The sequence below is a fragment of the Cuculus canorus genome, chromosome 1, assembly GCF_017976375.1.
Source record: "Cuculus canorus isolate bCucCan1 chromosome 1, bCucCan1.pri, whole genome shotgun sequence".
Lineage (NCBI taxonomy): Eukaryota > Metazoa > Chordata > Aves > Cuculiformes > Cuculidae > Cuculus > Cuculus canorus.
This window is the reverse complement of record NC_071401.1, coordinates 203,067,075-203,093,101: the sequence shown is the minus strand read 5'-3', so window position 1 is coordinate 203,093,101 and position 26,027 is coordinate 203,067,075. Positions and strand designations below refer to the sequence as shown.

General features: G+C 37.1%; 1 long non-coding RNA gene across 1 annotated transcript; it reads left to right on the top strand.

Annotated features, from left to right (window-relative positions):
• Nucleotides 1-1,481: 1,481 nt before the first annotated feature.
• Nucleotides 1,482-24,943, top strand: LOC128851698 (uncharacterized). The gene is made up of 3 exons (XR_008449138.1): nt 1,482-1,603; nt 23,963-24,013; nt 24,850-24,943. It is a non-coding gene; the product is annotated as an uncharacterized LOC128851698 (long non-coding RNA).
• The last annotated feature ends 1,084 nt before the right edge of the window (nt 24,944-26,027 follow it).

Here is a 26,027-nt window from a genome sequence, read left to right as displayed (position 1 = left end):
AGGGCTTCCTCCAAAGCTCCCTGAAACCTATGCAGTGTCCTGCTATTTTCTTGCTTTAAGCTATTCATCTGTCCTTAACGACCCCACCCCTCCCTCCAGCAGTCTTCAGACTCTTTCTGAAGCATTTAAACATCTGCTTATTCTAGCCATTATTCTTCATGTCTATGGTGGAGACAGTTGGGATAAAAAACAATAGAAATCATTTGTTCTGAGACTGTGTTTGTACCACAGAAAGTGGAGGTTTTGCTCTAACTTAAAAAAAAGAACAGTTCTTTCACAGAAGAAAATATCATCCTACTACAGTGCTTAGTAAGGGAATCTCTTACTATCTCTATCTAGTCTGATAGGCCATTGCAATACAGATGACTATATTGGCATTTATTATCTCACGTGAGATTTCAATCTCTGGATTCTCCCAGATACACTGATTTGGTTTTACTGTGATAATACTGAAAAGCTCTCTAGAAATCAACACCTCATGCTGAAGAAACATATAAAGGCTCAGAGAGACTGCAGTCTAAATTGACGAGGCAGATGAAAGACGGGAGAAGAAACAGAAGCAGAAAGAGATGAAATAATAATCTTGCGAGGTAAGTCCATAGAAGATATGGAACTGGAATTCAACTCTCTCAGCTGCTACCATCTTCATACAACCCTCCCCAGCTGCAAGGTGAGGCCTCCACTGCTGGTCAGAGAGCACAACATAACAAATGATGTTGCACATGCAGCTTGGTCTGTGTTATTGACCATCAAACTTCACAACCAGTGCGGGACTACTGATCTTGACTCTACTCTGCATGGTCAAATCTACTGTCCCAGCCTTTGTGGCATCTCTAGATGAGCGGCGATGCTCCTAAAAGCCAGCTGTCATAGCAAGCCATTCAGGCAAACCCCAAGATCCCATAGGGTATGATTTTTATTAATAAAGCATCATATTTAGTTCCCTTATAAGAAACTGTTGAAGATAAGGGGTTTTCTGTGGAAGGCTTTCATGACAATCCCCAGAGGAGATCAACTGAATGGATCAATGTCCTTTAAAATGAAAATAACACCTCTCCAAATGTCAAAGTTGATTTGCTTGACTTCATGTTCCCTAATTATAATTTTACCTTTCAAAATCCTTTGAAGTTCTATTTTTTCCCCTCTTTGGTGTTAAAGTGGGAAACATTTTGAAAGACTGTTAGTTTTCTAAGAATAAGTGGCCTTTCTGGTTTTTTGTTGTGTTTTGTTTTGTTTCAAGTTTGGTTATAAAATGATTCATAACTATACTAACACCCACAGACAGTATCACTAAAAGTGATTTAAACAAAATCTATTGCATTTTGCACCTTTTTTCCATTGTTCTTAAGAACTGCATGTGTTCTCATTAAGTCTTAACAAAGATCAGATTGAGCTGGAACTTGAGTAAGAGAAGTGATAAGTTTGCAGATAATAATGCATCTCATCAGTCATGAATTGCACAAATTAATCTTCAGATAGGGGCACGTAATACAAGAATTTACATGCTAGCACTTTAATTGTCAGAAGCTAGTTTCTATTAGGCAGATGGACTGTGAATGAGTAACAGCATTTCCCATTAGTGGGGGGAAAAAGGAAAATTAAGGTAAGTTCCAAATCATTAAAAAAATGCTTTAATAATATTGTTTAACTTAGCTTGTAATGAGGAGAAAGAGCAACATCTTAAGCGAATTAAGACCAAGTCTGCTTTGTTTAATAAATGTTTTCTCTCTGCTTAAAACAAAAGAGGTGTACGGGAAAAAAACAGAGAATAAAAGAAGAATTATACAGGAAAAAGTATTCAGAAAAGGAAAGATCTATTTAAAGTATACTTTGAAAAGAGCAAAAAGAAATTCTGTGAAAAACAGTGCCGATTATTTTCTTTGGATGAAATTTGAATGTTTCATCTTTTTCCGACCAATGCCAGTAAAAAGTGGGTTTTTCCTTCCTGTAATTAAGTGGTCCAGAAGGGCCTTTGCACTGCGCGTGGTTTGATTTGCATAGGGAAAGAAAGTGGGTGCCAGATGAAGACCACAAATCAGTCGCTGATTTTATGCTGTATTTGGTGTTCTGGCATTTCAGAGCCTGAATTCATCACTGTGTGAGTTCAGAAAAGTCCACGTCTACACCCTGGCATGTCCAGTCCTAACTTCATGAGTTACCAGCCCTTTAGGTTGGGTTGGAAAGGGGAGCAATTGTGTCTCAGCTCTGTGATGCTGTTTCACATTCAGTTGTGTGCAGCTGTTAAATAAACAGGACAGCCTCTGGGGCTATTAAAGATTCACCACAAGCTCAAATTTCAGAGAATAAAAGGATTTGAGCCACATCCTCACTTGGATAAACTGGCTTCCAAGGCTAAGTATCAGTGAATAACACCAGTTTACATGATGTCAGAGATTATGTTATATATATAAGCTTTCTTTGTGATTAAGGGCTTGTTTAGTCGCTAGAAAAGACTCTGCAGGTCATTATGGTGATAGTACTTTGTAATATTATGCTTTTCAGTTATCATCTGAAAGCATTTTTAAAGTATTTATTACAGTTAAAAAAAAAAAAAAAAAGAAATTATGAGGTATCAACCCAGAGGCAGATCGGAATTACTACAACCTGTTGTTTCACAGGTGAATAAAGGAAAATGAATATGTTTTGCCTAAGGTTACTGTGAATCAGAAAAAAATGAGGATTAAAATCAAGATGGTATGACTACTAATCTTTGGCTTTAATAACTATACTGCAACAAGTCCCACCTGTGCTCGGGGTTCTTGGTTGTCATTTAGACAAGTAATTGAATAAAAGCTAAAGCAAAGAATCAATCCTCATTCTTGTTACATTTAGGAGGATTTCTTATCGTGGATCTAAATGTGACATTAAACCTTAATGAATCTTGCCAGCGCTAGGATATATTCTAGATGCTGTTTCCTGAGTAGGACTGAAAACTCTGGCCTTGATCTGTCAAGTAATAGAAAAAAATACATAAATACACAAATCATGTTATTTAAAGAGATGACAATTTGTTTATATACATTTACTTTTGTATGTATTTACATTTGCAGCATCAGAGTTTTAGAACTTCAGAAATAATAATTTATCCCTGTCTTGCAATACCATCCAGATACTCAGAGGTAGTTCTGTTGTCATGTTTTGTTTAAAAATAATTTATATACCTACAGAGAATATTGGAGCATTTTATCTCAGCAGTGAAACCCACTGGTTTTTGGGATATTGTTCCATGTTTTTATTTGTGATTCCTCTGACCAGCCTGTCTTTCCTTAATGTCTGTGCAAATATATAACAAGCTCTCTGGTTTTGTTTTAATTTCCCCTAAAAACAAATCTATGGCTAATCTGTAATTTGTTTGCTTGTTTTTAAAGTATTTTCAGCAGCTCCTTTTCTTACAGTTGTTTGGGTTTGGTTTGTTTTCTTCTGTCTTTCATTTAGGTGTTTTGTCATCTTTTTTAAGTGAAATGCACTGATAATATTCCCATTCCTAATGTCTAATAATATATAATATACTAATTACAAATGGTCCTGCATAGCTTGGACTAATAAGACATTTCTCATGAGAAAGATTTTTCACATTACCCCACTGAAAATATCTTAAAAAAAATTATAATGAATTGTTGTTCATTTCTGAAAGTTTTCATAAGTGACAAGTCAGTAAGAATAAATAAATGTTTTTTCTTAAATTCCATAGAAATGTAAAGCATTTTGTAGGTTTTCTTATTCTCATTGGAAGTGCTAAGTTTGAGCAAGATTTTGAATAATATTTGGTCTTGTTTTATGAAGGAGAGAATTGTAAACCATTGAATATCTTTATATGTAAGGATGGGATACATTTTCATTCAGTGTTTTAAAATGTGTAATTGTAACGGAGGCTCTAAGGAGAAGCATATGAACAAACTGCTACTTTCTCTCTTGGTTTCTCTGCTTGCTGTCCTGTATAACTTCAGAGTCTTTAAGAACTGCATATGTACGTATGAAGAAAGGAAGGGGAAGTTCTGATCTTCTTAGTTTATCATTAGTTTTAAAGCATCACTCTTCACAAAAACAACAAAGAGAATGGTCTTTGTTTTATTTTTGTTTTCCCCTATATCCCTACAATTCTTCTGGGCCCTTATTGTGTAACACTGTTTTAGGGAACGTCTGAGACCTCTGTTGGCCATTGTCTCTATGGATATTTACTTCCAAATTATTTTTCCAGTATAGACTATGAAGATAAATGAGATCTTCTACAGCATTGTCAATTCCTTTTAGAAAGTGAACTTCTAAATGAAGTCAGATGAAGCAAATCCTAGAAGCACTCACTTCCCTTTGCTGGTTTTAAAGGGTATCCTGAGTGACTAGCTCAGTGTACATGTGCACATAGTCCTTCCCCCACAACAGCTTTTCCTGTCTAAGGTAGAGATAAATCTTATCAAACAGAAAGCCACTTCCATGTACCACCACACTTTGTGCTGATGGGAGTTTCTTGTGAGTAGGAATGACATATGCTGTGGCAAGATTTTTCTTTATGTCATGACAGGTTACGAAGGTGGTGGTTGATTTCAACTCTTTTTTTTTTTTTTTTTTCCAGTGACTTCAGTGAGATTTAAATCAAATGCCAAACTCGTTGTTGTCCGAGGTTTTTTTTTTTGCTGAATATAGAAAAGCTGTCCCTTTAACACACATATAATGCATAAGCAGTGATATATGCAAGGAAGAGATACTATATGCTGACTAGTAGGATCAATCTGACTCACAAAATGAGGATACACATGTGTGAGTAAAATTCCTCAACATCATAAGATAGAGTTACACCAAATTTTCCTAACGTACATGTTTAAGATAATTATGTTGGGGTTGGAACTAGATGATCATTAAGGTCCCTTCCAACCCAAACTATTGTATGATTCTATGATTCTATCATTCTATGATTCTATGTCTCGTTTTTGGTGAAAAGAACCGCAGAAACCCGCATTGCTGAGTAGCAGAGATAATAACCAACCTTCATTCATTGCTAAATAAGATACATTTGAGGCACAGGAGAACTTACAAGAAATGCAGAGGAGCCATTTCAAGATCATCCATTGGTAGATATTTGGTAACTAACCAGACGAATTGTCATCAGGGTCATCCAGAAACCTGTTGTAGCCAACGTAGAATACATTCTGCAAAACAGAACAGTTACAATCCCATGCTTTGTGTGCTTGAGTCAAACACACCAATGTTATAAACCTTAGGCTGATAAATGGACTTAAAATATCGGTAAAAACCCAGAGTTTTAAACCATGCATAACACAGAAACAAATTGTTACACTTACTCAATTCTAAAGGCCTTTTCCATAATTTCTGCTAATGCAAAAGACTCCTGAGGCAACAAGAGAGCTTACCTGCCAGCTTTGACATTTCTATAACCAAATCAATATTTCAGGAGCCTTGCACTATAAATCTGATGTTGATTTGAATTTCCTGAAAATAATAAATGATCCAATTAGAAAACAAACAAAAAGGTGAGAATAATTACGCTATTTATTCTTCCACGATGATAAGGTGAGCTTGACAAGACAGAATGCTCTTCCCAAACCCAGAGTCTGTCCATGCTCACGATTGATCTTAGGAGTTAAAGGTTTTGTTTGCATTTTTAACACACCAAGTTAAAATGTATTGCCTTGATAAAGATGTTAAGAAGCAGTTTGCTTATAGTATTTCATACTCTTCATTTTATATTCCTCTCACTTATTGCATAATTTCGACAGCGTTTGGGGATATATTATCTATGTAGAAGCAAGACTTACACCACAATGATTTACAGTAGCACAGCTTTTAAAATCCTTTTATTAACCAGCTCTTTTCTGCGTAATATCATTCATAAATTGGAAATCTTGTGTTGTTAATTAATCATAAAGAGATCCTTTTCTAATGAAAAAAAAACACGACAGAAAGTAAGAAGTCCAGTTTTCAAGCTCCCCTCTTGTATTTGTAGATGCAATTAAAACTGAAGGCTGCTCTGTTAAGCACCATTTTGTAAACTTGATTTTTTGATTTTCTGAGGCTTGAGTATGTATAGTTTGCAAGGATCAAAGGGAAATTTGTGCAGCATCTTCTGTGGACATTGATAAGTCCAATCCAAAGCCGGCTATACTTTAATAGGTGTGGGTAGACACTTCGTGTGGTAAAATTAGGACTCAGCCCTCAGAAAGTCCTAAGCGTTGCAGGACACCTGTCTATCTCAGTAGGTTCTTACAGACACATTTATTATGTAGCTGATCTGTTGGTGTGCTTCAGAAGAAAAAAAAAACAAACCAAAAAACCCCTAAAAGTACCTCAGTCTTAGACCCACTGAGTGTCCCACTCTTTTTATGAGCTTCAAGTGAGTAACATTTGATTGAATCTTCAAAACCAAAACTGAAATCATCACACAGACTGACCGATTGTTGGCTGTCCTGCAGGTTTGGGGGTTTGTTTTTCTCAAAAAACTTATTGATTGATTTAAACTAAGTTCTTCAAAAAGGTAGAAGTTCAGAAGATGTTGAATCATGAAGAATTCGTTAAAAATAGGCACCTGAATAATGAGAAAGCCTTGACGAGTTTTGACTGAGGGACAGGCCTAAGCATAACTTGGTCCTGGGGAGGACAGGGAAGACATAGACGTTATTGAGTATCCAACCTGTGTGAAACCTACACTGAAAATCTTCAGAAACATATTTCAGTAGTTGTACAGGTCACAGAACTTGATTAATCTATTTGGCTTTTATGTGTGCAGTAGAAAACAGAAACCTGAACCCATAACATGAATGTCAATTTTAATTCAGTAATAGCAGCACTAGCACCAATGTAAAACCAAAAATGAAATAAAGGAATTGTAGAAAGATGTTTACAAAATCAATAAACCTGTTGTTTTGCACAGAAACATGGCTATATTTCCACTCTGTTGCCTTCGTACTCATTTGCCCCAAGAAAGGTAGGAGTTGAACAAACCTGTGCCAGGATGGAGGACTGTAACGATTTCCACCCACTTTACCCTCTGACTGTGCAGGGCACAGCGCAGTACTGCGTCAACCCCAGTAACTTCATTCCTGAGTGCTGAGGTTACGCTGAATGTTTTCAACACCAGGTTTTGTTTTGCAGCATCTCATAAAAAAGGCCCTGCATTTATTGTTCTCCAAGTTTTACTTTTTTTTCCCCCATTGTATTTATTGTTCTCCAAGTTTTACTGTTTTTTCCCCCATTGCATTGCTATGAAAATTGTTTCATTCTTATTCTAATATCGTGGGCTTCAAGAATAGATCTCTTTGCCTAGCATTCCTCTGAAATATGAAAGAGATGCCCTCTGCAGCAAGCTTAACACTAATATCATCTGCATAATAAAGATAGGCTGCATGTATAGAATATGCATACACACATATAAATTTATACTGATATACTGTGTGGGCAAAAAGATAAATAGAATAAGATTCACAGTAGCAGAATAGAGGAAGAGACCTGTAATTCAGTGACTGACATCAAGAACAGATCTCATCTGTCAAATGACTGAATTGAGAGGCTTTTATGAACATCTCTTCTAGGACAAAGTACTTTATATGTGGAAAATAAACGTATGCAACTTGATAGTATGTGATTACCCTAACAATTCGATAGAAAAAGCTGTTTCTCATACTATCTTTCTTTCTCTTTCCTTTTTTTTTTTTTCCCTTGGCAGTTTTCTCTCACCTCCTCTCCCTGAACAAAATAAAATAATTGGATTATTAAAAATTCATGTGCTAAATTTTGGATCTCAGTATGGGTAAATTATCTACTTAGTCATGAGTTCAGATGCTCTCAACTCTAATCATCTCACAAAAAAAATAAAATAGTACAGTTACATCAGAGATATTTTTTTTCCAGATCTGTGGGGAGTTTTTTTATGTGAATGTTATTCCTTTTTCTTGAAAGAAAGGCAAAGAGATGGATGAAGTTTAAAACTTATCAGAATTTTGTCATCAATGTATTTCCGCAAACACTGGTTGTCAAGAATCTGCTAAAAATAATGTTTCCTTTTATTCAATTGCAGTACCAAGTAATATCAACTGGCTTAGTAATGCAAGACAAATTAAGCTTCTAGTAGAAATTGCCTGATAGTACATCTTGCAATTGGAAGTTGTGTGATTGGCATGGGGCTCTGATTCACAAAGGCACTCACATATCTTACTTTATTCATGTGATCGCGCCCTAGTTGAACTCAGCAGAACCACAAACACGCTCAGGTTTCACGCGGGCTTAAGAAGCTGAATCAGCACATGAGCAGCAAGAAGAAAATGCCCTTAACTGTGGAATCACATTAATGACTCAATAAAAAGTCAAATATTTCAGCTAAAGACTTTCCGCTAGGAGGAGATCTAATACGATGCACTTTGCAATGTATCTGTTTGCATTAAAACTCTTTTCCTCATTTGATGTCTTTCTCCCACCGCATAACAACAGGTCAATTTTGAACTTGTTTTGTGTAGCTTTTATCAAAACCATTGTGGGTTTTGATCTACTTTTCAACCAGGTTAGGCTCCAGAAACCAGTAGTGTGTAGATTCTTGTCTGAAAAGCCAGTCTTTCTGAATGGACAAGACTTCGTACAAGCCTCATTTGACTGGAATGGACAGTGGCTGTGCATTCAGATGAAGTTCAGATGTCACCTTGTACCCCACTAAGGCTTTTTTGAGTCCCTCATACCATGGACACATCTCAAAAGAGAGTAAGAAGTAGAATTTCTTTGTAATTGAGTAGAGTAGGATAAACTTCTTTTCCTTTTTATTTAAAAGGAAAAGAGGGGTAAAAAAGCAAAACTTAAGTAAAAGAGTTGGATTTGCTTATGTTCTTTGAAGCTTTTCTTTGTAGACAAGGAAGCAGTGCACGGAGTGGGGAGAGGGGAAGAGGAGCCAAAAATAATCTAAGAAAATACTGAATTCTCTCTTAGAATTATATAAAAGCAGCTGCATTTGATTTAATTTTTCTTTAACATAATGTGCTGTATAATCACTGGCTTCATCATTCCTTGGGCCCGAACTTCTTCTTAAGCATAAGCTTTGGGAGCTGTGCCGTAGAGTTCAGTGGGAGCAGAATTTGAGCTTTAAAAATCAACCGTTGCTCGGTTGCTCTGCCTTCCTAGAAACTCTTTCTTCTAAGATACTAAATGATCCTAAAAATTGTAGCTTGCGATACGATCAGCCTTCTCCCCTATTAACTATCAAAAGGAATTAACAATTTACTGAAAAAGGTAAAAATCCTAATTCCTGAGTCTCATCAGATGGAAGGATAAATAACTGGAGGCAGGAGTAATACTGCAATTTGCCAAGGGGTCCAACTACAAAACTTATTTCAATCCCACTTCCTAATACAGGACATGGTTAAGGGAAGGAGGGGAGAGGGAGAAAGATGGTGAGTCAGTACATGGTGGGAGATGAACATGTTTCTCAGTACATTTAAAAGCTGGCTTTCTTCCAATTTAAAGATGCTTAATTTTATGAGGATAAAAGAAGGTTTTGCCAGAGGAAGATTTGTCCCTAAAAAAGTATTAGTGAGAATTTGAAATGAAAACGTAGTGCTGAAAAATGCCAAAATTTCTTCAGTTATCAAACAGGGCTAAATGATATGTTAGGGTTTTTTTCACCTCTCCCAAAACACAACCAGAGAGGACTGTTTTTTCAGAGATTATTTTAGCTATTAACCATGGACAAATAAATATTAATTGAGTCCGCTTCCACATGGAAGAAAATTTATAGCACCTTTACTTGAAAGCAAAATCAGAACAAAACATAGTCATTTTAGCCTTTAAGCCTGAAAATGCAAATAAAATAAACAAAAGGAAATAAATAATAATTTGTCACTCCTGCTACCTGGAGAACTCAAAATGTACTCTAAACAATGTTTAATTAAACCTCGCTGAACCCTGGTTTAGTAGAAGGAAAATTATTTCTTTACTGGTTGATTTAGGAGAGGGAGCCTTTGGCCTTCAATTACTGTAAATTACGGAGGGCAAGTGTGGACAAGCAAGATTCAATAGCCTTTAGTCTGCCTCATCTTCACAACTCTGGAAAGCAAGGTTCTTTTTACAGTAGGACTTGACTCTGCAAGCCCTGAAGTCATGGTTAAAGATCCCATTGACCTCCCGGGCACAGACACAGATCCTCCAGGGTTAGGGACTAGCACTTAACTTTCTGTAAAAGCTGTTTCGCTGCACCAATAAATTTTCTCTATTTTATTTTTTTTTTTTTCAGAAGGTGGATTTCCCCCCCACCCCACATAGTTCTCGACGTGGTTTCAATGTACGCATCTTCCTGAGATCAGTTTTACCTGATAAAATTGCAAAGCCATTATGGCCTTATTTGTCAATTTGGTGTGTGTGGAGAAATGGGCGATTGAATGTTGAGGTTCTGCAGCTTCTCTAGTGCACAGTGATTCATTAGGACATTAAGTGGTAGGTCGTTGCACTCTGGCATGCTCTAGGCATTGTGTATACCACCATTTGAAATAGAGCAACATAATAAATCCTTTTGTTAATAGCTCTAAATGATGACTTATGCCCTGGAAATTCCTTTTCCTCCTGGCACAAACAACTATAATCTCTGTGGAGCTGCAAAAGAGTAGACACCCTAATACTTTTATTGAAGGTGAAACAATATGTACCTCTTTAGCAGGCTACAGATCAAACTGTTAGCAACATGGTGGGAAGCAAGCTAGGATTTGGTGGGGTTTATACAAGGTCATTTGGAGGCAGCATGAAAAAAAAGCTTTTTGGTTCCCAAATACCTCTAATCAACTGGTTTCTCATCCAGTAGGCACGGCGAAGACATTTTATCCTGTTGCGCAGGCTAGTTTGGTTATGGTGATTACATGGGATTAAAGCTTTATGCATCTCATGAAGGCTGCAGCAGTTCCTCCTGGTAAATTAACCTAACTGTCTTGTGACAGAGAAGGAGGAAGCCATCATCTCATCTTTGTTTCCTCTGTTCTTATCTCTGCAGCATTCATAGCAGGAGGGAGAGGAGGGCTAGAAAACACTGCACTGTCTACCGCAAGTGAATACTGTGTTGTCGTCCTACAGTAGCCCAGAGGGTCAGTTTCTTAGTCCAGGTGTTATTATAACCAGGGGAGTGGTTGGTGGCAGCTTGATGAAGTCTAGTACCTTCCACTTTACGTACTGTAGCTGCATCAGCAATCTGCATTCTTGAATGGGTCTTCATAAAATTTTATATAATGTCTCTTTTTAAAAGAAATATGTATCAGTGGTTGCAAAGGCAGATCAGCATTTTGATTCTGCCATATAGAAAGGGAAACTGAGGCAGGAGGTCGATTCACAAAGCTTGTCTTGTGAGGCTTGCAGGTCCTGTACAAATGCTACTGCTCCCAAAGCTCAAGACTTTGGTCATGCAAGGAGAGAATATTTATAATATCTTACCTAGTCCATTCAACTCTTTGCAAGGAGGGCCAGTTGCTGTGAATTCCTACTTTGCTGAGTTCACTAAGAGAGAAGATGGCCTTTTGCCATATCTGTGCACATATTCCAGATCTGTCATCCTCTCATTCTTCCTGGACACCCAAAGAGGTTTTTGCATGCTCAAACAGTCCATTGATCATCCCCTGTACAGCAGCGTGGTGCTGGTGCTTCTCCTGCTGAACAGGACGACTAAGGTGCAGGACTTTCTGCTAAAACTCAGGTCAGAATCATTTTTACTGCTACAGCAAAGTTTAATTGTCAAATGTTTTTAAAATGCTCAGACTAAATTCTGGTTATATTTGTCTGGTCTTTGGTTTGTTCCTCTCAGCTCATCTTCATGTAAATAACTTTAAGAGTCAATGAGAGGTGATCTAAAGCTTGGCCGCTGCTCATCCAATCTTGTGTTACAACCCACACTTGGAAAATTCCTTTTTAATCGGTCCCTCCAAGACCTGGAATATTTATATGTGTACAGAAGGTGTCGAGACCCAAACACATTAAGGTAAATGGTCCACATTATTTTAAAAAGATGCCTACAGAAATGTTTAGATAGAGTTATTTCTCTGATGTCTATATTAAGAAGATATTTTGCCATTTCAAAGGACATGCAAAGCATGAGAGAGGAAGGAAGTATGTTTCTCTGATATCTTTACTAGTGGCAGTGGCGTGACAGTGAGAGACAGCAGGCTCACACTAGAAAAATCAAGTTCCCTTCCTAACTAAGCCTGTTACTGATCTTGGTTCATTTAAATCTTTCTAGGTTTCTATTTACTCACCTGTAAAACAGAAACAATATTTTTCTGAAATTCCTTAGAATTCTTTTTTTTTCCCTTGAAAATGACTCTTAATTTGACAGCATCTTTGTTCTGCATATCTTGGAAAACACGAGACATATTGTCCATACTGTTTAAATCTAGGCTCTCAATTAAACTTAGGTGCTTAGGGAAAATGTAACAGATGGAATAAAAGCACCAAATGTAAGAGGATGCCATCATCCAGACGGCCCATAAGGGATTTCCAGCAGGAAGAACCGGACTGTACACAGAGAAAAAGTGACATTCTCTGAGTTTGAGACCACAAGTATCAAAATCAGTAATTCACCGTTATTTGTAAACTCAGTATTTGTGAGGGCTCTTCCCTTCCCACTCCTTGATCTCAGGCTGAGCAATACTAAGGCTGTTATGAGTCACTGTGCTATCTCCAAGAGAAGGAATGGTTCAGTTTTGTCTTTTAACAGCCTACACACAGGTTTTCTGCTCATGGCGTAACGATTGTAGTTATCACCTCCCTCTATGGGCCCTGTCATTTTGAGCTGAGCGTACAGGGTGTGCTCAGGGTCATTCTTGCTACAATCCCATATCTCCTCTTTCCCCTTCCAGGACAAGTTCATAACAAGGACAGGTTATGAAGGATGAAAATGTAAGTGGAAGAGTCTTTAATTGCTTGTGCATGGTTAAATATGTTCACCTGAGGGTAGTCTCCACAAGCCTAGTTAAATGGTACAAGGTGCCTGGTTTCGCAGAGTTTGAACCTCACCACACAGATGCTGTAAAGTGGTGATGTGCCACATTTCTATTTCTAGAGACATGGCTCCCGAGAGGTGCCCCGCAGTCATTGTTATTGTTTTTTTCTGTTGCCAATTCACTTTTAAAGTTTCTGAAATAATGCAACGACTGTGCAGTTCACCAAACCAGTAACTCTATAGTACAACTTGAAAAGATGTGTTCGCTCGCTGGCCAGTGCTAAGAGGCTGAGTGAGGTGTGTGAGGGTAAAAAGCTCATTGGAATTGTGTTAGAGGATTAAATAAGACAAAATGACCCAAATATAAAGCAGTTTCATCCTTACAGTGTTTCACTTGCTGTCCCTGGACTGCAGTTATGTTTAATTCTGTAGATGACTCCCAAAAAGACATCAAAAGCAAAATAACTTGCATAAAATCTTAACATTGAGGACATCAGGTCGAGGAGGGAAATAAATTTTACAATGGTGAAAATGTATGCCGTGGATCCTGGCCCCCAGGTGCCATCAATGTCCAACTTCGTTGAAGCCCTAGTTGTTCTGAGGAAGCAACTGCTAGCAGAGGAAGAACAAGGTGGAGAGAAAAACAAACAAACTAAAATTATCCTAAATGTTTGCTGCAGCTCTGTTCTCTGGTTATCTACATTCCCACCAAAAAAATGGTGATATAATTTAATCAATGTATAAGAATAAGGCATAGGGAAATGGTGTCTGTACCACACCTGCTCTTCTCTAACAAGACGAAGATAACAATTTCCAGATGTGTTAATATTTCAGTACAGATTTTTTGCTTTGGAAGGACTCAGACAGCGACTTGGTAAAGGGCTTTACAGAGCAATTTCCCTTTCAGAAAGGGCAATTAAAGCTGCAGTACTTTTTTCTCTTTACAACTTATATTGCTATAGAACCACAAGACAAAAAGATATTACTAAATGGGATTTCTGAGGGATTGCTAGAAATCATGGTAATGTATCTTTTCTATAAAATGCCTTAGAATCTATTTTCTTGTAATATAAATACATTTACAATATCCCTAATGCTGATAAAGTATCATCTTGATAATCTATTCAAGTACCTAAGAGACTTCAGTTTCTGTTTCGACATGCTCTGAATTTCAGTTTAAAAATGCATCCTGGTTTAACTGTCATCAATAGCCTAATGCAATCTCAAAGAAACAGGCATAGGCTATTCAAATATATTTCCAATATAAGTCAAAGATTGTCAGACAAAGAAAAAAATAGCTTCACAGTTAATGACATAAATGTCAAGAAAGAAGAGGAAGAAAAACTGTGGGAAATTCTGATTTTTTAATTACATTTTTCTGATTTGGGTCAATTAATCTTAAATCATCATAATTTTAATAGAAATAGTCTACAAAGTGCAGTTGAAAAGCATGACTTAGTTCATCAAGATCTAAGAGGGTCTTTCTTTGCTGTTGAAATTTTAATTATTCACTCTTTCCATATTCATAAGTCACCTAATTCTTTAAATCTTGAGGTGAGCCATATGATCACGAGATTTAAAAATAAGAAAGGCAGTAAATTTAGGGTGCCTTCCTGTGTTTAAGAATTTACTTATATTTCCTTGTATTTGAATATTTGCAATATAAGTTTCTCTCTCTGCAGCCCTAAGATATAAAGACTTACTGCCCTGAAAACTTAAATTCTTATGGAACTACATATGGATTTCAGTAATGAAAATTTATGGACTATGCCAGGTATTCCACATCTCAGAAAGGAATTACAAGCTACAGTCTCTGACCATGATTAAAAAAATTGAATTTTAGCTTCTCTAATGGATCAAGGTTAATAATAATTATGATACTTATATCTCAATAGTCTACTCACCAGTGAAATCTCAATTAGTGCTTAAAACACTACAGAAGAAATTATAAACATCAATAAAACCATTCAGATTTTTGTTTTAAAACTCAGATCACAAGTTCCAAGTTGTCCTAACTAACAAAGGAGATTACAGGTTTCATTTAGAGCCACAGTACCGAGGCTCAGGATGAAGTAAGTCACTAACTAGCCTCGCAATTCTTAATCTGCAACTGCAAATACCTTATTTGTAACAAATATCTTTTGCAACTGCCTTGTTTATTTTGTAGAAAAGCAAAAGCTACAATATCAGACGAACGATGTATCTGTACTGTCAATGATATCCCTGAGTAAATGAAGAAATTTTGACTTTGAAGGACAAGACTGAAAAGGCAACCAATATTTTTTTCTTTTGCAAAAATATTTGAAAGCCTTGCAATCCCTTTTTTGCCTTCTGTTAGTTCCGCAAAGGTCACGCTCAGCAGCCTGAGACACACAGACAGAGAAGCTGTGGCAATTTGCCTTGAATAAAAGATGCGGTTCTGATAGCAGGATCACGTAGCTCGGTAGTTTCATCACCATTTGGCCACTTGTAAGATTTTCTGTTACCAAAAAGGACCTTTAAATTTTTGACTATTCTGTGCATTTCCTTTCCTGCTAAACATATAATGATTGCTGGTTGGGTTGTTTGTGTTATTCGCTTAGGCCCACTTTTTTTGATTTTAATTTACTTGTGACTAGACTTTTCCATGACAACTAGAAAGTTTCTAGGTTAAGATCAAGATGATAATTTTCATCTTGGCAGCTCCCTTATATTGGGCTTATTTACCCCAAATATTGCCTCTTTTTGGTAACAGAACTGTGGGATAACTGGAGCTCTCTTAGTTTTAATGAGTTGATATGTCCACTATGTGGACTTCAAATTCTCTTTTCCTCTTCTCTGAAATACTGACAATGCGATAACCTTCAAGTCACACTGCATCTCTCTGAGAATGTCTGGGAAGGAATTAGGGTACTGAAAAATGGCAAAGTTTCTTTAATGAATTGTGAGATTCTGAAGGGTCATTGACATTCATCTCAAGGGTATTGTGGGAGGACCCCAAAAAGGACTAAGAAATTTCTTGAGGAAGTTTCATGTCAGGTGACTTATCTGTAGGATGCATTTCCATTTGGAAATATCCAGAAGTCTGCAAATTAGAAGACTGTGAAAACCACAGGGACTCTGATTACCTGCAAAGCAGAAGCCCTACACCTTCCTAGGAAGCATTTGAATGAGACAAAGCAGCAGGATGAGAAACACGCCCAGTTTGAGCTAAAGACTTCAACAAAAACCCAAGCATATAATTTGTATACTTGATAAGCCTGCAACCCAAAAGTCTGTGTTGGTTTTCTTGTCAGAGCAGTGCCTATCTTCAGTTTCTAGTCTTGTGATTTTTTTCTCTGCATATTGAGGATTACTTCCCCTGTGTATTACTCCTCCACACTGTTAATGGAAGAAACATGCTAGTGTTAGACTGTTGTTTAGGTTTGTAGCAGAAATATTGTTTGAGGATAGATGGCTCTTCTATCCACCAAATAATACTCAGATTTGTGGAAATCACCTGGCACACAAATCCTTAACCTCAGATGACAACCTACAAAAACTAATGTAATTCAAGTATTAACAGCTGTTTGTTCTACCTACATTTGTACGAGGGGACATTTCCTCCTACAGATTTCTTTTCCTACTTCAACGCTGGTAAGTCCCTGCAGAGTGCAGCCAAAGATGGTATTTTTTTTAAATGAGAAGCAATAAAAATTCTCCGTAGTTAGTTTAAATCCTGATAATGGTGCACTTTTATTACATTGTACTGAACTTTTACCAATCAGTCCAATTATGGGCTAATTCATTCTCATCACTTCGAAAAGCTTTTTTTTTTTTTTTCCAAAGCCCTATCTGATTTTTTGCGTGTGAAATGCTTACAAAGGGAAGTTAATAAAAGAGCAGTTCATCTGCATATACAAAGAAAGATCATAATATAAAAAATTACCACATTACAGAAGTCTAGACCTTGACTATCTGTCATATATTTTTATGGTGTCTTATCACTGTGCTATCTGATTAAGTAGTGAAATGGTTAAGATAAATGAGACCTAATTAGCGGAACTGATACCTGTCTATTGCAAGTCTTAAATCTGCATCTGGGAGCTCTGATTTTCAGAAGTGGGAAGTGCACATCTGTAGTCCTTCTTCCCTTTGAAATCAATGGGAATTTTCCCTGCAGTGAAAACAAATGTTCAAGGTTTTACCAAAAGCAAACTGAGACTTTTGGTGTCTACTCATCCCTTGGACTCATGAGCTAAAACACAGGGACACAAGCAGATACTGGAGCTCTGAGATGCAAAGAGAAGAGGAAGACCCCAGACTTGACTTTTAAAACATCAGGTTGCAGTGCTTAACAGTATGCAGGGATAAATAAGTTGTTTCGTGGAAAGGCTTGGTACAGATTATTTTCTCTCTGGAAGAAAAGTGACCAAAAAGTGGCTTGGATTTTTTCAGCTTTGCTTACGGAGCAAAGTATTTACATTTGAGCTCAGGGATTAGATGGCCAGTTGCCATCAGTCTCAACTATTTCTGTAGGAATGGGCTGTAGCATACATTTGCTGCCAAACACTCTCTGTGCAGAACAAACGATTTTTCCATAGAGCTCAGAGTTGGGGTATTTACATTCATTTAAGTTTGGTATAAACATTTACAGAACTTTAGGACAAATACCAGCATTCTCAGCTAAATGTCTGACCACAATTATTTCTGATGAATAAATGATTTGTAGAACGACTCTGAGATGAGAGGGTTTTTTCTTTCTTTTTTCCTCTCAAACCAAATGAAAAAAAAAAACAACAAACCAGTGCACTATGCAGCCAAACACACTGTGCAAAGGTTCACGCAGAGTTAGAAAAAAACATAGATGTTTGTGAGATTAGGGTGTGAATATCTAGATTTAACGAGTTTATGTTGTCCTTCATCCACTGTTCTGCTTTTTCCTTCAAAATCTCACCTTCAAATCTGACCTTGACAGACATGCTTAACTCAGTGAAGATCCTTTCTGCTGACCTAGTACTTTTAAAACCAAATATTATGAGCTGGCTGTTGCAATGGTACTTTTCCCACTGGAAACAGTGGCATGAGGGTTGTTGACTACAGCATAAGAGAATATTTACTAAATATTTCTCAGAGACACCTGGCTGTGAGAATAAGGAAGCCGCTCAAACATACTTAGAGCTACCTGGTCTAAATTGCACATTTTCTTCTTAACTATAAAACAGACAAAATTTGAAGATACAAAGATTTCTATTCAGTGCTGTTTGTGCAGCCCTTCTTCTCATGACCAGGTTGTCTTCATGTCAGAGCCTACATTAAAGGCCTCTTCTAAAGGGCTCAGGAGTGACACTGCTTCTTGTCTGCACTACAGAAAGGGCTCACCTGGGAAAGACAATTTTGAGGCAACACTGAGAAACCAGGCTGCAAGAATTCAGAATGAGATCTGTGCAGGCATTTCCTAACAATTTTTAAAGAAAAATAATCCACTTATAGTCACCACAATTCCACGAAAAATATTATGAATGTTCACAATGCTCTTTTCAGAGTATATGTCATAGCCAGAGCAGTCCAGCAACCGTAGGACTCACTCAGCACATCAGAAACAGTTCTGGTTTCAACTCTGACGGTGAAGGGATCCAAAATTGATTTTCAGGCATCTTGTTTGAACGTGTAATTATAAGTCTTATGAGTGGTCTGAGGTGGTTTAGGGGGCAACTGTGGGAGATTAGGTTTTTCTCATGACACTAATTTAAAGTCTTTAATGAAAACAACTTATTAATATTTCAGCATTTCTGAGTGAAACTATGCTCTCTTTTTCTGCAGCTCCTCCTCTTCCTTTGAGCTGTACTTCACTCAAATACACGTGTCTTTGTGAAAATAATGGGTGCAAGGCAGATAATTAAAATCTCTCAGCACTCCTGACATTAGGTGCCGGGGCCTGGGAGCATCAGAGCCTTCATGGTAGAGGATGACATCTCCAGGTAGAAGGAAACCCCATCCTATGAGCATTAAAGCCATAAACAGAGACCTCAGATTTACCAGGACGTAAAGCAAGTTTTGTTCCACATGTGTTTTCATAGAGTCCTATCTATAACAAATTAACAATAGTTTTAAATTGTTGATTTCTACAGGTGTCACTGACACAATTTTGGCCAGGAACATATTGTTTCCTTAAAAGAGAACAAAATGCCTCTAACACCCTCACCTCAAAAAGTATTGAGGTCAAGTTACAAGATTTAAAAGAAAATGGACACCAAGCATTTAGGTGAACTTCAGATGAAAATTCAGACCCTTTTGCTCCTACTTACTTCACAGCACAATGAAGATAAACTAAGTTTAAAAACAGAATACATCACAAAAGTAGTTTTCTACACTACTTATCTGAAAGTGCAAAAGATTTCATGACAGCCGGATCAGTGATGGATCCTGTCTGAAAAGTTGCACGCACATTCAGCAAGGGGGGGGGTGGGAGGGAATTTTAATGAGTTCAGGATTTCTGTCTGCAGTAGTTTTAATCATCAGGTCTCTCCCCAAAATTAAGAATATTCATGCTTACAATAATTAATACTGAACAGGAGATTTATATCAATCTGACAGATAGGAGATGAAATTAACTGTGCTTTCATGTACAATTTTAAGTAGGTCAGATAAGAACATCTATTGTAACCAACTTTTATTTTATAGATAGATATATTCTGACATGTATAGACCCACGTGTATACGTTATGTATGTCTATAAAAATCTCACACACAGCAGAATCTCCTTAACCTTGCATTTGCAAGCTATTAATTTCTTTCCCTGGAGCTCACCACTCTTCCCCTCGTTGATTCATAGGCTCTTGGGTCAGAGAGGTGTTTGTGATATAGCCAGACGTTCTACAAACACAGGACTCAGAATACCACACGGTAATTTCTACATTGCATCCTCTCGTTTGAAGTTGGACTGGACCATATCGAAAATAAAGAAAACAGCTTCCTATGTTGCCCTGATTTTTCTCTACATTTTATTCTTTTCTCTCGGTACCTTACAATTAGTCTGGATCAGTGTCAGTGATCGAAAAGTTCTTCCTCTTTTAATAACATTTCCCAGTGGGTAGTAAAAGTAATAATAAGAATACAACAGACTCAGGAAAAAAAACAGGTATCAGAATATGGCATTGATGTGAGTTTTTTTCAGTTAACTTAGTTGTCTGAAAGTGTTCATTAGTTGCTCATAGCACATGGTGCTTCAGGATTGAATTCTTTCAACAGATAATGGAAATGCAAAGAAAGATATCTCTGTCCTCCCATGTAATCTACATGCACATTTTTAACACCACCTTATACAGAAATGAACAGAATTTTCTTTCAGGGTATGCAGGTTGAATTCAGTGATGGCATTTTACCTGTTTTTTAAAGTGAAAAGTGAAACCTGGTGTTAATATTTATTTAAGTCCTTACATGTTGTCTGTGTTAACATATGACTGCTTGAATAAAATAATTTATTTGTGTGTGAATCATCTGGGGAAAACATTAAAACCTGAAACCAGACTCTGAAACATTGTTTGCTAATAGTTTAGGTTAAATGTCTTGCTCTACTTTTCCATCACCTGTTTACTGCCTTGTTGAGAAAGTGAAAAGAGGGGGAACCAGATAAAGAAAAAATCAGGAAAACTCTCAATACACACAATTTGGGAATAATCTTGAAAAAAATAATTTAATTGATTAAAAAACGCTGGAAGCATTTTTACTGAAAAATATATAAATCTTCTTTTAAAATACTAAAACAATCTACCAGGCTCATGCCTTAAGTTATAAAAATGCTATGTGACATAGTGACATTGTCACTAATCAACACTGTGTACTTAATTGATCATGCATATAACTGTGATCATATCCTTAATTTCTTGCTGAACTGGGGACTGGTCCAAATACCCTATAACTCCATGAAAAGCCTCTGTATGGAATTTTAGTTAGTGACTAAGTGATGTAGTCTTACTCCCTAATCAACAGAAGGAGATACTGGGATCAGAAACATTTCATTCCACCTGCAATCCTAGTGTCCTCCTGACCCCACAGCTCTTGTAGTTCGGCTTCGAGAAGAGGGTTCTGCAATGCTTTTACACGCTCCCCACCCTGTGAATGGAACCAATTTTGGGGGTGATACTCCTCTGACCGAAGAGAGTGCAGATGGCCCTGAGAGTTGCAGGATTAAAAAAAGATGCCACCAATGTTCAGTATGTATGGAAATCAAGAAAACTGGACTAATACTGGATATTTAGTTGGACTATTGCTCCTAAAGAACATTCCTCAGTTAAGAGTCTGAAGGTAGGTGGAATGAACACTGTTGAGCTTGTGAGAGAACATGACTGCCTAAACTTTCAGTGAAAGTAGTGAAGATAGTGAGCTGGGAGCCAAGGACTATACAATAATTGCATGATGTAATTCCCCTTGCGTGTGAACAAACAAAAAATATATATCAAAAAATCAAGGGGAAGAGAATTAGGACAAGGGCATTGCTTTTATTTTTTTCTTCTTAAGAAACTTTATTTTAAAAAACTCCCCTTTGGTAGCTGCAACCTTAACTTATCACATGAGAATCAACAAACGAAACCAAGTGAGAAAAATAGGGAAATTGTCTAGACTGAATGAATTCCAGGCAGCATGGTGAAAAGTAAATAGGGAAGTTTAGCAGGCTTTCATTTTTAGTAACCTAAGGTGTTATCAATAATGTCTGTTATTAATTTTTTTTAAGAGTGTCATTTTAGATCAATAATATCTCTGTGAAACAGCCAAGGCCATTTATCACATTTAAAACACTAAAGTTCTAACTGTACTGACATTACTGAGAATGTAACTCTATTATCTTTTCTTTTTTTTATGTGAAGTCCTTCAACAAATATATATTAATAATTTATTGAATTGGTGCATTTCTCTTAATTTCTTCTCCTTCTCTGCAATTATTAATTTGAAGTGTGGAAAATGGGTGTTTGGGAAGCTAAGAACAAATATTCCTGAAACTGTCTGGCTTCTGTTTCTCAGGGAAGTTATTTTCTGTAGAGGTGCTAAAAATATTAGCCCTCAGAATAACTCGAGCTGACTGCTGCAAACACTGTAATTTTAGGACTTTCGTGCTCTTAGGTCACATTTGATAGTTTCATGTGGGCATTTTAGGCTTTTCCCATGAAATACTTTTTCTTGACATGCAGGCTTTGATTCAGTTGACAGAAAAATAATAAATTCAATAGTGCATTTATACGGGTTTTCTGTTTTAAACATGAAGGTGAATTCTCAACAGAAATGCACAGGTCTTTCTTCCCAAAATAAAACCATGCAGTGTTGATGTCTCGTGGATCAAACTCTTAACTGGCTTTGCAGCTAAATGAAGCTGCATCTCTTGGTGGAGGAACTGATCCTGTCAGCCCCTACAGGTAAATGACTGCTTTTGAAATCAATGTCAAATCAATGACAGTCCAGAGCACAAAAGTGTAACATTTGCAGTTTGGTCTCTATACGGCCCAAGCTTTTGGTATTTAAATCCAGGACTTCACATCTCACCTTTGTGCATGCATCATAAAACGGAGAAACTATACCATTTTCCTGTATATCAGCTGTAAATAAAGTGCTGTAAGTGGAGCAAACTCAAGTGCACTCTTTCTGCCTTTCCCCGCTTCTTTTTAACTCCCTATTCTTTCCTTCCTTCTCCCTTTCTCAAAGAAATACTCAGTGATTAATCGTAGATTCGCCTAAACATCATAAAGACTTAAAATGCCTCTGTAAGCACTCTTAACATCACAACAAGGCAAAAATACCCAAGATGACCTAAGACATATTTCTTTATGGTTTTGTCTAGGAGGCTTCATTTTACAAGGTATCCACCCTTCATATTTCCTTTGTTGTTGTTTATTATGATCATCTAAGAAAGCAAACACTGCTGTGTACAACACATAAGAATACATTAAGAGAAACTTCGGACAAGCTAAACCATAGCTCCTCATTTGAAGGGAGGGGAAGAAGCAAAGAAATATTAAAGTTTAATCTTGCTCCCTTGCTACATATGTGGGAAAAAAAGTGCCTTGCTCTTATGAGATGCTTCTATCTGTTGTTTTGAGTATGATATGTCTGGGAGACAACATGGAGCTAACTATTCACTGGTACATTGAGAATGATTTTTCTATGTAGGAAACCTGAAGACTTTATTAAATTTTTTTGTGACTTTAATGTTTTTGATATCTAAAGTTCATGAAAAAGCCATGTAATTGGTACAGAACTTTTTTTTTACTTGCATCAAGCCCCCTAATCTTTGAACATTAGAATAATTTTGCATCTAGCCTGGGGTAAATTAGTTTCTTCAGGGTTTTTTTTTCAACTTTCCAGCATTATTTATTTTCAATTTGAAATTCTTTTAATATCAAAGTGGGTGTAATTAATTCTCTGTTTCTGATGATCCGAAAATTAAAATGAAAAATTACAAATAATATATCAAAGAACTTTCATAAAATATACCTGACCAAAATAGTTCAGGTTTACTGAACCTACATATCAATTTTTGTGGGCATTTTTCCCCCCTATATATAAAAGCCATGCTTTAGTGCCATCTAGTGCACTGAGGAATCACAAACAAAACTTCCCTGAATGTTTATGCCCCTGCCTTGCCATAAACACTCTAAAAGTCCGGATTAGAGCCATGGTTATCATATTAAGTAAACAGTGAAATTACTCTTAATTACCCATTTGGAGCCTCTCTGCGTATGACTGATGGTGAGTGTAAAGCAAGAGTTTCAGGTCTTCTCTTGCCAGCCATCACTGAAACTGAAAAATACTCAGCAGTTCAAATTGGAAAATTAGAGGCTTCTCAAAAGACTTCTAACTCTCCGCTAAGTATCATGAGTCTGATACCTAATTGTGGGATACACACAAAATATGGTATGTACAAAACCTGAGCTTCTCCTTTTCCATAAGTGAAAATTAACTGTCCTGATGCCAGAAAAAAACCAAAGTGAAAATACCAAAAGCCTGTTGGTGCAGAGTAAAGCTGGTAAGAGTAAAAAATGTGAGCACATATAATTTTTTTTTCCCTCTTCTGGTTATTTTGAGTGGGATTTTTTTTTTTTTTTTCAGATTTTGTCAATGAAAAATGAAAACTGAGCTTGCAAGCCTGAGGAAAAAAAGGTCTGCACAACGGATCAGAACGTGAGAGATGCTGCCCTGTATTGCTCTCTATTACACTTGACTCATTATGGCAACCCCAAGAGGAGAATTTAGACCTCAGTGTCTGTCCAGCTGCCTTACCAATGCCCTCTTTGGGTTTTGGAGTAGTATATGTTATCAGCATAGGGCCTCTGACAGTGTGCGTGTGACTCGTAAATAGCTAGCGAAGTCTGAGAGGTTAGAGGATTTGATTAAATGATTTAAGGTTAGATATTTGTGTTGGAGAAGTTAGATGATCTGCTGAAAGCATTCAGATCTTTGGAGATCAAGACACAGATTATCAGCACTGATTTCACAGCAGGTACATGCAGATTGTCAGATTTGACAGCTCCAGTGCTTGAAAAAGGTGGAAGATTTCTTCCCCCAGATCACGGAAAAATCACTTCCCTGGAACTTTTCCTCCTGAAGAATGAAGCGATAGTTTTGATCAAAGATGACACTCATTGTAGCAATCTTCCAAAACTGGTAATCTGTGTTGATTCCTTTGATGTGTCCCTGATAAAGATTTATTCACCTTTTCTTTTCAGTATATGCTTTGAGTCTAGTACAGCGAAATATTATCAGGTAAAAGCCAGATATGTGCAGTGTGGTATCTGCTTTCGTTGTCTGGGTGACTCAGTAAGGGCTAAGGGTCAGGATAGAGGCATAGGAAAGCTGTAAAGCTTTTCCAGAAAGAGATCAGACACAATAGCTGGCAACTTCAGCATCACGTTAGGTCATTCCAATGTTGGAAATTTTCCAAAGTTGTAGTAATAATATTAATAACCAAAAAATAATAAAGCGTTCTTCTCCCTTAGGCTTTTTGGGTGACTAGTAAGCACAGCTGAGGAGAAGGAATTCAGCTGAAGCACAAATTCCATGTCTGAGATGAGACACCCTACGTTGCTGTGGGGCTCTGCCCTCCTCTTGGACTTCCAGGTGCAAAATCATGATAATAATCTTCCGAAAATGTATGTGCTGGGTAACAGTGCCAGGGGAAGGAAGGAAGAGGACAGTGCGTTAGATGATGTCTCCACTTCCTTGATGGTACAAGGGACTACAAGTAAATTCTCCACATTGATAGTTAGGTGATTTTCAGGCTCCATGAGCTGCATGTAGCTATCCTGAAACAAAAAGATATTTTCCCCTCGAAACACAGCTCTGCTTACTAGTCACTATCCTGCTCCCGCCTAGTAAAATAAGAATAAAATAACGGAAATCTTGTTAAGAAAACTGCATTTGTCAGCAGCCTGAATTTTAACACGAACTGGCACTGGATCTCAATGATAAAGTCTAATGCGGATGGTAATTTTGCAGAGACCTTGCTAACATGTGTTATCCACAAGCATTCTTTTGTTCACCGCTGTGAATTATCAACTGACTCAAGGCAATAGAGGGGAAAAAAGTTGTATTTCTCACTGTGTCACTTTCCTAATGTCATCCAAAGCTCACTGCAATAATTTAATTTTGCAGAGAAAAGACAGAGTTTATTACATTTCTCCCTCCACCCAGCCCCAGCATTTTGTAGACAGGTATTGAACAGAGATTGACCAAATGTTGTGATTCATGATTAGCTACAGGGTTCCACGAGATGCCCAACAAATTCATTTTTCTTGGAACATGTGGAAACCGTGACATTTCCAAATCCTCCAGTAAGGAGACTTGATCCAACATGTCATCAGAACCAGTCATCACCAAGGAACACACAAGAAGCCCTGCAGAAATGTTGCGATTAAACAACCCAAGGGAAACTCTCCTCTTAACCTTTAGCAGATGTGAGTAAAGACACCAATATTTTTCTATGCAAAGCATCATTATTAAAACCTGGGGGAGTTATACAGCATCAATATTCACAATATTCTGAGATTGTTACTTTTATCCTTTTATCAGAAAGTGGGAACATTTAGTGAAGATTTGTGATACTAGTTTGCTAGAAACTAGCTGCAAAATTGCAGCAAATGCACTGAAGCAATGTATATATACTGTTCCAATTATG